This window comes from Peromyscus eremicus, chromosome 9 (genome assembly GCF_949786415.1).
Source record: "Peromyscus eremicus chromosome 9, PerEre_H2_v1, whole genome shotgun sequence".
NCBI classification, from domain to species: Eukaryota; Metazoa; Chordata; class Mammalia; order Rodentia; family Cricetidae; genus Peromyscus; species Peromyscus eremicus.
This window is the reverse complement of record NC_081425.1, coordinates 4,773,548-4,784,808: the sequence shown is the minus strand read 5'-3', so window position 1 is coordinate 4,784,808 and position 11,261 is coordinate 4,773,548. Positions and strand designations below refer to the sequence as shown.

The 11,261-nt window shown below is 41.6% G+C and overlaps 1 long non-coding RNA gene across 1 annotated transcript; it reads right to left on the bottom strand.

Annotated features, from left to right (window-relative positions):
* Positions 1 to 3,189: 3,189 nt before the first annotated feature.
* LOC131919851 (uncharacterized) lies at positions 3,190 to 6,612 on the bottom strand. The gene is made up of 2 exons (XR_009381434.1): positions 6,413 to 6,612; positions 3,190 to 3,329 (listed from the first exon to the last, which is right to left on the bottom strand). It is a non-coding gene; the product is annotated as an uncharacterized LOC131919851 (long non-coding RNA).
* Positions 6,613 to 11,261: the final 4,649 nt, after the last annotated feature.

The window sequence follows — 11,261 nt, the reverse complement described above, 5'->3', positions numbered from 1 at the left end:
ACCACACTCTCCGAGGGCATTCCAGACTCAATGGATCTCAGATGTCAGAATTTAGCAGGAGATTAATGATTTGTTTCTTAGGAAAGTAGGTGTGCTGTTGATATGCATTGTGGGTCACTTCCTGTGGTTCTCTGTCAGCTCCATTTGCTGATATTTAAATGTTTCTGAACTGATGCATCTTTGTAGATAGTTCTTAACTACAGAAAAAGGGTTTCTACAAACAACTTAGAAAACCCTGGGAGAGAACTCTATTAGATTATACATCCCTGAAGCAAGGAGAGAAGAGAAAAGGAAAGGGAGGCATTAAAAAAAAGCACGTAGAAGACTGAAGTGTAGCAGTGGCCTCTGAGGACCTCTGTGCAGGAACACTTTTGCCACACATTGCCTGGTCTCAGCAGCTGTCCATAATCACGGAGGAAGATTCTGCAACCCTTCACGGCCCCCAAGCCTGAACCAAGTGGCCAGTTCAGATGCTCACTTGGGGCAGAGCCTGTCTCCCTTGAGTCATGTTTACATCAGCTTTGTTGTATCGTTGCTTTTTAAGGGCCGAAAATTCCTTAGGACTTTTCTCTTTTGCCCCTAGCATAGAAAGAAACATGTGGCAGACATATGTAGGTATATATAGAGAGAAGCAAGAACCCGGAGAGCTCGTCAGGGAATTGAGCCCTTGGCTTTTTCCAACACCAGTTCTGTTTGATCAGTTCTTCCTTTCCATCCTGTGTTCAGACTTGAGGCATATTATCTCCTTAAACTTTAAGGAATATGTTTTCCCAGAAACCCATTTTCCTCTTCCAAATATTTAATTTACTTGGTTTCTGTGCCATAAAATACAGCATTTATTTAGTTTTAAACTGTTTAATAATTTAAAAAATAATAATCTTATGAACTTGAGTCTTGTCCATTCAGCAAGACTGAGAATGTCATTCATAGTTTCTTCCTTGTGTGTTACAAAACACCTCAGATCGGCATGTCAGGAGTTGTACAGCACCACCCTCCATATCCATGGGGTAGGCTGTTCGTGCTTACAAACGACCATCACAGCTGGGCTTACTGGGTTGTTGATGTTCCTCATAGAAGCAGAGGCAGGATGTCACTGGACGCTGGCCTGAGTATCCAGCCACTCCTCTCGGTCACTCATATGTGGTTTTGCTATAATTGCACATGGCCTCCAGGTCTCTGGGAGAAGGTAGGCTACTTAGGCTGGAGAGGTCCTGCTGTGGGATGGTCTGTATGTCAAATGTGTTGCTGATTGGTCAATAAATAAATCACTGATTGGCCATTGGCTAGGCAGGAAGTATAGGCGGGACAAAGGGAAGAATTCTGGGAAGTGGAAGGCTAAGGGGGAGACACTGCCAGCCGCCACCATGACAAGCCGCATGTGAAGATCCTGGTAAGCCACGAGCCATGTGGCAAGGTATAGATTAATGGAAATGGATTAATTTAAGCTGTAAGAACAGTTAGCAAGAAGCCTGCCACAGCCATACAGTTTGTAACCAATATAAGTCTCTGTGTTTACTTGGTCGGGTCTAAGCGGCTGTGGGACTGGTGGGTGAGAGAGATTTGCCCTGACCGTGGGCCAGGCAGGAAAACTCTAGCTACAAATGGCGTCCAATGTGGTGGCAAGAGTTTCTACCTAAAACCTGAGAAAAAAGATTCTAAAACGGAGCTAAAAACAGTTCCTAGTTGTTTCTCTCAAGTAAGTGGCAGCCTGCGTGTTTGAGCTACTATGGCAGGTTCCTGGCATGTGCGCTCGACCTGCAGTATGGCAGGAATGAGGCCTCTGCAAGTGGCACATTAAGCTGTGTGGTGGATTTAGCCTTTGCTAGTACAAAAAAAAAAAAAAAAAAAAAAAAAAAAAAAGAGGTTTCTGGGCTACATGCTGCTTTGATAGAAGCATAGACCCACTATTTCTGAGAGTTGATGGCTCCCAGAGCTGGCAGAAAACGTACCACCGCCATGTTGGGAAGCTGAAGTGGGCGGAGCCAGTAGTCACAGTGCCAGCGCCATTTCAGGCTTAGAAGGCTGCAGTTTAAAGCAATAGGCTCAAGCTAATATAAAAAAAGAAGCCACGTAAAGATGGCTACCACACAGAGAATCTGGATTATGTTCTCTTTGATATTCGTAACTGAAGAAAAACATTTGATTACAAAAGCTGTTGAGTTACGCCAAAATGTATATTTTAAAGGTACCTTGACTTCAAAATTTGGACGTAAGGATATGTTGCTTTGGAAAGGAGGCTTTGCTTTTGTTTCCACAGAAAGCCAGAGGCTATGGATTTGTTCCAGATTAAGATACATCAGGTTTGACCAGCCAAGACCACCTGAAAGGTCTCCAATGACACCATGGCCCAGATGATCCAATATCCAGAACCATTTCAAGGCAACTGGCTCAGACGATACACCCTCATGGACTACTCCATAATCCTAAAATATTCTTTGTGTCCCCATAAGATACAGCGCCCCCTCCAGCAGGAAGTAGTAAGAGAAGCTACGCCCAAATTCCCAAATATACCAAACTGACTTTGGAGATGTGTAAAGGTTAAAACCTTCCTTTTTAAGAAAAGAAAAGGAGAAGTGCTGTGGGATGGTCTGTATGTCAAATGTGTTGCTGATTGGTCAATAAATAAATCACTGATTGGCCATTGGCTAGGCAGGAAGTATAGGCGGGACAAAGGGAAGAATTCTGAGAAGTGGAAGGCTGAGGGGGAGACACTGCCAGCCACCACCATGACAAGCCGCATGTGAAGATCCCGGTAAGCCACGAGCCATGTGGCAAGGTATAGATTAATGGAAATGGATTAATTTAAGCTGTAAGAACAGTTAGCAAGAAGCCTGCCACGGCCATACAGTTTGTAACCAATATAAGTCTCTGTGTTTACTTGGTCGGGTCTAAGCGGCTGTGGGACTGATGGGTGAGAGAGATTTGCCCTGACCGTGGGCCAGGCAGGAAAACTCTAGCTACAAGGTCCAAATGATGTGGGAGCTCCATCTGCCCAGCTGTGGGGAAGCCATCCTAAGTGCTGGGTACAAACTTCCAGTGTGTCTGTTTTGTGGTCACCCATGCTCTATAAGTAAATCCAATAAACTCATTGGTTCCCCAAGGGGAACTTTGGTTGAAATCAAACTTTATATTTTTTTATCTTAGGAGTGGGTAGACATTGCCTAGAGAGAAAATTTTTACAACAGCATTCAATAACAATCATCTTTTTTTATTAGGAAATAAGTAGAACTTAGACTCTTAATCTTTGTCTTTGACACAAAACTCTTCAGATATTAGTTATTGATTGACACCAAACTGCTTCCTCTGACCTATGCCCAATAAGTGAACATCTGAAAAAGAATATACAGAAAGAAATTGGAAACCACTTAATATGTCTTAATTATATTTTTTAAATATTACTTTGTTAAATAAAAGAAATTTAGCTAGGTGTGGTGGCACATACCTTTAATTCCTGCACTGAGGAGGCAGAGGTAAGCAGATCTCTGTGAGGTCAAGGCCAACCTGCTCTACAAAGTGAGTTCCGGGACAGCCAGGTCTGTTACACAGAGAAGCCTTGCTTCAAAAAACTCAAAATAAATGTAAAATAAATTTTACAGAATACAAGTTAAGCTGGATACTGGAGATCCAGGTCGGTAGTAGGAGAACTTGCCTGGGAAGTACTGGGCTCTTGGTTCAATTCAAGTATGAGAAGGAGTGGGGGAAAGAGGAAGGGGAGGAGAAAGAAGGGAGAAAGAAAGGAAGGAGAGGAGGAAGGGAGGAAGAAAGGAAAGAAGAAAAATTAAATTGACGTATTTGATTTAGGTGATTAAGAAACTATTAATGGCCTTGAAACCATTCAGTCACATGGTATAAGGTGAAGACAATTTCTCAAGTCAGTTGAATGAAGGGTAAAATGGGAAGCTACAGCTTGTTGGGAGAGATGAAATAAGTGAAGATATTGCTTTATGGCTGACATGTTTAAAAAGAAAAAGTTAGTCTATTCTTTTCTCAAGTAGGAGAAGCCTAAGCAGCGATATTCTATAGAAAGCCAATCAAACAGGCTAATGGAAGTGGGTGAAAAGGGCTAGTTAACAGATGAAGGGTAGAAACATTGAGCAGAGTAGTGTGGCGCCTGGAATCAGCTTGTGTCCTAATCCTGACTCATATCTCTACGGGCTCCACAACATCCCTCTCCAACTCTCATAGTCACAGTGAAACACTGAACGTTCTAGGACTCCCTTAAACAAGCGAAGCTCCATAGCATGAAGATCGCACTCACAGTGCAGGACCGTCACCAGGTCAGGAGCAAACAGAAAGGGGGAGGGGTTGTCCTCTGAGTCAGGAGAGGAAGATGAGGGAAGTTCTGCAAGAACAGAGGAAGGGACATTTCCATTCCAGGGATGCTGTGTCCTCACAAATATCAATATTAGAATTAGCTGAGAAGTTTTGGAAAACATCAAATGCTTAGATCCCTGCAGAAATCCATTAGTCAAAACCTTTGAAGGTGGGCATAGTCTAAATATTTGTTATCAGTCAACCAGCTATCAGAATTGACAGGCCAAGTCGAAAAAAAAATGATCAAATGGACTACATATTGCAGATTTACACATTTTAAAGACTACTGAAGCCAAACATTGACAAATGTTAAAAACATTATGTTGAGCACAAGAAGTCAGAAGCAAAGGAGCTCATACAGTGCGATTCCATCTCAATTCTGTCATGATGTGGGGGGTGGGGCAGGGGGCTCTTGGAAGTTAAAAATGAGCAAACTGGTTGCTTCGGGAAAGGACAGAAGTTGACCAGAAGGGACAAAAGAAAACTTTCTAGGTTGATATAAATCTCCTATGGCTTGATTATGGTACGAATTACTCAGAAAAAAAAATGCAGTTGTCAGTACTCATTGAACCAGGTGCTTAATATCTGTGTACTTACTGTATATAATTATACGATGATTAAAAATTAATTACCTCCAAGGAAGACTTGAATTAATTGGTATGGGAAGTGGGTGATGTACTGGGATTTCTATAAGCCTTCCAGGTAGGTGTATAGAGGTTTAAGAACTACTAGACTAAATCATCGGCAGAGACTGAATGAGACAGAGAAAGGGAGCTTGCAAAAGGTGATAAAGGTTTGGAAATAGAAAGTGAGATTAAATAGGTAGAACTTTGTCTCTTGGGGAGTAATTGTGGATCGTAGTTCTCAGAGAACACTGTGGTGCTTGAAATAAAAGTCAATTCTTATGGCAGTCTGCAAACCCACAGAATAAAGTCGAGGGATTTGCGTATCAACAATTCTCTCTGTTTATTGCTGTACTTTAACATTAGGAAACTTCCTGAGAAAAGGGCTCACCTGAGGGTAAAACCCTAGCCTGTCAGTAGAGGGCAGGGGACCACTGGAGCGAGAGTCACAGACTCTGAGGGCAACTGTAATTTTGAGCAAAGACAGGAGTTGGAAAATGAGGCACTCACGTGACAACCAGAAGACACAAGTGTCCACATTAACCTGAGGACAGGATGTTCAGCTGTAACGTGAAACAATCCAGCTTGAGAATCAACAGGAAGATAAAGAAGGAGCTTGGAGTCTGAGATCAATGAATGGACTGATGTGTGCCTTTTGGGCAGTCTCCAGTGCTTTTTAAAGATGATTACTTTGAAATGGACCAAAGATAGATGGGCAGATCAAAAGTTTTCATGAGAAAAATTACCAAAATGTCACATGTCCAAGTAGAACTCAACATGCATTGGAGATGGGCCTTGGGGAAGCTTTAGACAAATGACAGTGATTTTTAAGGAAGAAATTTCAGAGCCAGGTGTGGAGGTGCACACCTTTGATCCCAGCACTCAGCAGGCAGAGGCAGGTGGACCTCTGTCAGTTTGAGGTCAGCCTGTTCTACATAGTGTGTTCCAAGACAGCCAGAGCTATGTAGAGAGACTTTGTCTCAGATAGCTAGCTAGATGATTAGATAGATAGATAGATAGATAGATAGATAGATAGATAGATAGATAGATACATACATACATACATACATACATACATACAGACAGACAGACATACATACATACATACATACATACATACATACATACACAGATAGATACATACATACATAGATAGATAGATAGGTAGACAGATAGATAGATGGATGGATGGATGGATGGATGGATGGATGGATGGATGGATGGATAGATAGATGGATAGATGGACAGATGGATAGGCAGACAGACAGATAGGCAGACAGAGACATGGATAGGCAGACAGACAGATAGTTAGACATATTTGGGTACAACATTGGTTTATGCAAAAACATGGACTCTTAAAATTAAGGAAATGTTTTCCTAAAATATTTCAAAAAAGTCCATTTAGGAGACAAATAGGTATAGGCAAGTTGTGAAAAATACAATGAAAGCTTGAAGAGAAGCTATTTCTCTCTCACCTCATCCTGGCAGTAAGAACCAAACTGTCATGAATTCTTCTATAACACCTAGAGAGCACTAAGAGGCAGATCCCTCCACACTGATAGGATCCCATTTCTGGCAACAGCTTCACTGTAGCCTGGTGACCCAGAGGAGCAGCGGAGCCAGCATGGGACCCTAGCCCTCGATTCACAGAAACTGTAACATCATCAGTGTGGTCTTTGACTACACCAAGATGCTGGTGGCCTGTTCCAGGCTGCTTGATCTACTTACACAGGCCCTCCAGAGCCCCTGGAAGTGAATGAATGGAGAAGTGTAACAAAGCCATTTCAAATGTGTTTAGCACCTCACTGTCCACCAGAGTGTGTATTGAGTATGCTCTTAACTCAAATGTTTTATAAGCAGTTTCCAGTGAGGAACAAGAATGTCCTAGGAAATGAAGAAAGGAACTAAGATCTGCTGTTGTCTTGAACTCGACTCTTCCATACTTACACTTTCATTCATAGACTTCCATTACTTACACTTCAAGTCACATAAATTATATGTTGTATTTTGGTTTTCTGTTAAGGTTATCATTTTCTGGTGTTCTAGTTACGTTTTTTTCTACTTATGTTTTTTTTTATATGTTTGAAAGTATAACAATCATTTTAGACATGAATGATCTGAGTTACTTAAATCTAGTTTAATGGAAAAGGAACAGATTCAAGAGCCAATGCTAAATCTGTATCCTACATAGAAAGCTTGACAAACATTAGAATCTCAGTCTTCCTTTTGCCTCTGAGAACCCTTCTCTCCACCCATCTACACACCAGACATTCACCAGTGTTCATCTGCCTCCATATTCTTTCCTTTGCCAAGATACACAAAGAGCAATCTGTGGCTCTGGTGAGCTCCAAACGGTACCACTAACACAGCCAGGATGGCAAAGGTGAATCAAAGAAAGCAATTCTAGCCACATTCTAGCTTCTGTAGCCCCATTTGTCCTGTCACCATAGCAACAGACCATCAAACACACTTCTTTTCTGTTTGAAGTTCAGAGCTTCTGATTCTCCAGTGTAGAATAATCAGTGTTTGTCGTATTTTCTACAGTAGCCAATGCCTACCACATGAACTGCACCTAACATTGAAATAAGAATTGTTGACTGAGATTCCACCTCTGTTTCTACTGAATTGGACTCTTTGGAGAACACAGGGTCAACATAGGCTGTTGAACTGTACTCCTAGGCCCCACAGCCAGTCATTTTCTTTTTCAGTGACCACAGCTGGGCATCACCAGTATCACCTTCGTCACCCCCTTTCTTTGTCTCACTTCCACATTTGGATGAAAATGCCTTAGAAACATCAGAACCTGCTCTGTGATTTCTTTGTTGTAGAATTTTCAATCTCTTCCCTTTGACCTTTTGTATAGCTTTCATGATTAATTTTTTCCCAGGGCAGTGTTGACATAACAGGCCACTGTACCAACCTATTAACCTTTGAAAAAAATCAAAGTTGAAATCTGATTTGAGTAAGAAACCCAAAATAGTTTTCAACTAGCCTGGAGTTTATGAACAATAAAGGGGACAAGTCCATCTCCGTGATGGGCAGGATTTAGATGTGGACAAGCAGATGTGAAAATGAGGAGACTGAACTGGGAAGTCATATAACTCAGAAGTAGAGATAACATTGTGTTCAATCTCCAAGCAGTTTGCCTGGGTGTTTTCTTGTAGAAAAAAAAAATACACAAGTAATTTAATTACAGTAGCTATTTATAGCTTTCTCTGACTTATCATATAGTTCTCCAGAGCCTACCCCTTTCCTGCTTTTTATACTGACATATGATTGTTAATTATAATCATTCAGCTGTTTATTGCCCCTCCTTTCCTCATTGCATTGATTGGTATTTCATTAAATTGGAAATTTTTAGACATTCTTTTTAATCATAAATCTTGCTTTGATCCAAATTATGAGTTTAACTGAATCCAGACTTGTGTTAAATTCTCAGGACTGTGTAGTGATAATTGAAGACACAGTGTGTGCTCCATTTGGCCAATCTACGCTCTGAGAACACTGACTTACTGCCGTTTCCAAAGGTGGTTTATTTCTGGCCACTGCAGACCTCTCTCACCCTTTCTTCCATGTCACAGCGGACCGATGACCTGTGGTCTCAGAAGTCCTTCCAGCTTTGGTATCTGGGATTTCAACCCTACTTTATTTTTAACTAAGGGCAGATGGGTCACCAAATCTCCAAGTATTGTTCTTTGAAGAAGCAGTTCTCTACTTGTTATTGTGTTATACACTTATTTGAAGATTACACTGACACTCTGTTCCCTCAGAGTGGCTTTCAAGCCTGGTTTTCTGCAGTCTCGATGGTTACATCACCATGGTTCTCACTCGGGAGGACTGTAGTGGGTATGACAGTGTGTGGGGGTGGAAAGGAGTGTGGCAAGAGCGTTGACCTGAAAACCAGCCTCCCAGACCAATTAGGATGAAAGAGCAACTCCAGGGAGCCCTGGGTTTGTGATGTTAGACACCCTGGGTTTTCAGTCACTTTCCCTTCAAAAGAGCTGAGCTCTGGACAGTGTTCTTTCCTGACTTTAAACCTGGAGTTCACATGGTATCTTTTCCACCATGGACTTGTGCACTTACTTAGGCCTTGAGCAAGGTCAGCTAAATGACTGCAAAATGAAAATGTGAGCTCTGAGATTAAAAAAATCAAAAGTGTCTCCACAGAATTACAATATAAAGCTCCCCCTTCCTCACAATCTGTCTCAGCTCCTATCATTATGTGTTCCCCCCATTTTAGTTTATTTTATGTCATTCTAAATTAAAGAAAAATTAACATTCTAAATTATTAACATTCAATTTACCATCCAGCTTTCTATTGTGCTGTGCTGCCTTTAAACGCAAATATGGGAGCATTTGTTTAATTTATGGGAAGTGTTCTCAAAATTATACAAGTCATATTTCTTTTTTTCTAGTGTGTGTGTGTGTGTGTGTGTGTGTGTGTGTGTGTGTGTGTGTGTGCATGTTGCATTGCTATGTGAGCAGTTGCACAAAAAATGTATGGCTACATGTATACATGCATGTGGAGGCTGGACCTCAGATATTGGTCCTCAGGAGTGCTATGCACCTCCTTTGACAGAGTTTCCTCTTGGCCTAAAGCTCATCAGTTAGGCCAGACTGCCATTCTAGAGAGTTCCAGGGATCCTCCTGCCTCTACCTCTCCGGTATTCAAGCATGCACCACACCTGGTCTTTTCTGGGTTCTGGGTATCTAACTCAGGTCCTTGTGCTTGTCAAGCAAGCATTTAACCAATGGGGCCACCCTGTTCCCATCACAACAGTCTTATTCCAAGGCCTATGCATAAAGGTTTCTTTAGTTTTCACCAAAATAATGAAAAAGCTATGCAAAATTAGCCCAGATACTTTTCTTTTTATTTTCCATATTTGCATCCCCTACTAAAACTGTCTTTGGCTTATTGAAGAGTAAAGAAAATCTGGAAGCAACATGAGCTGTGGATTGCTCCACTATTGCCTTTTCTTCTGCACCACCATTACCATTGTAAATTAATGGCCTATCCTGTGAGGTAACACACAAGTAAGGCAGGCTAGAATATGGATCCTTGCTCACAAAGATTTCTTAGGCTGACGTTAGCTTCTTTCTCTCTTCAAAGGAAGCGCTGGATTGCAGAGAGTGCAGCTGGTAGGGACTGTCAGTGTACCTTCTAACTCATGTGTTTACCTAGGAATTGCACTGGGCCTCCTGGAACTCTGAAGCACTGTGGCATCAGAACTCTTGGTTCACTGGGTGCAGTGAATGCTACTTGAGAACAGGGCTTCAGAGAAAGGGCTAGATACGCACACTGTATGTACCTGTTCTCTCCACTCATGTTCCACTGTCCTACAGCATTTCACTTACAAACCTAAGATGACATCATCTAGAATTTCCAGACAACAGCAGCAGAACATTAAATCAAGTGAAGAAACCTTTTCAGGGTAGTGCTGTGGGCTCAGGTTGTACAACCAATAAGTTAGCCCTGGGCTTGAGTTAAGAAATCATATGCTTGACTGACTCAGTTTCAATCTGAGTGGATCTATCAAAATTAAGCACATTTTCACAAATGTCAATTAGGTAAAGCATTTACATCACCGTTTCTAAAGTTGTAAATCGTAAAAGACATCAAAATTGGTTATCTTTGAGATTGTCTGGGTGGCCGCTCTCACCTCTGGTTCCCTGACTTATGTTACAGAATGACCCAAAAAGCTTTGACCTCTTTGGCTGACCACTGGCTTCCAGCACAAGTGTCTCTCTCAGAGACTGTGCACAAACTCTTCAAAAACCCTCTCATTTTAAATTGAAAAACTGACACACTATTGGCTACTTCACTGTAGGCCAAAGCCTCACATGGTTGATGACTGTTTAGGGGATATGGCAAATATACTCATGCATAAAGGTGAATTTTATCTGTAATGGCTGGCTCTCCACTCAAAGAGAGTTAACATAGATAGTTATGGCCTAAAATATAAAAGCATAACAATTGAGATCTTTGAAAGGTTCCACAGCTGAAGTGGGGTGAGTCTGTGACAAAAGGAGTTTTATAGTCCTTCCATTGCACTATGTATATACACACAGAGACAGGGTCTCACATGACCCAGCCTGCCCTTGAACCCCTATGTATCAGTGACAGATATGAATTATTGATCCTTATTTTTCAGTCCCTGGAGTTCTGAGGTTGCAAGTATGGACCATCAAGCCCAGCCCATGACTCAAGATATTTAAAATCTAAATGCCTCAAAACAAGGATGATACCATGAGTTAACAAATAGTTGGTCCTCAGACATAGCAAGACAGTCACCAAAGACTCAGCACTTACTGAGTCATTCCATA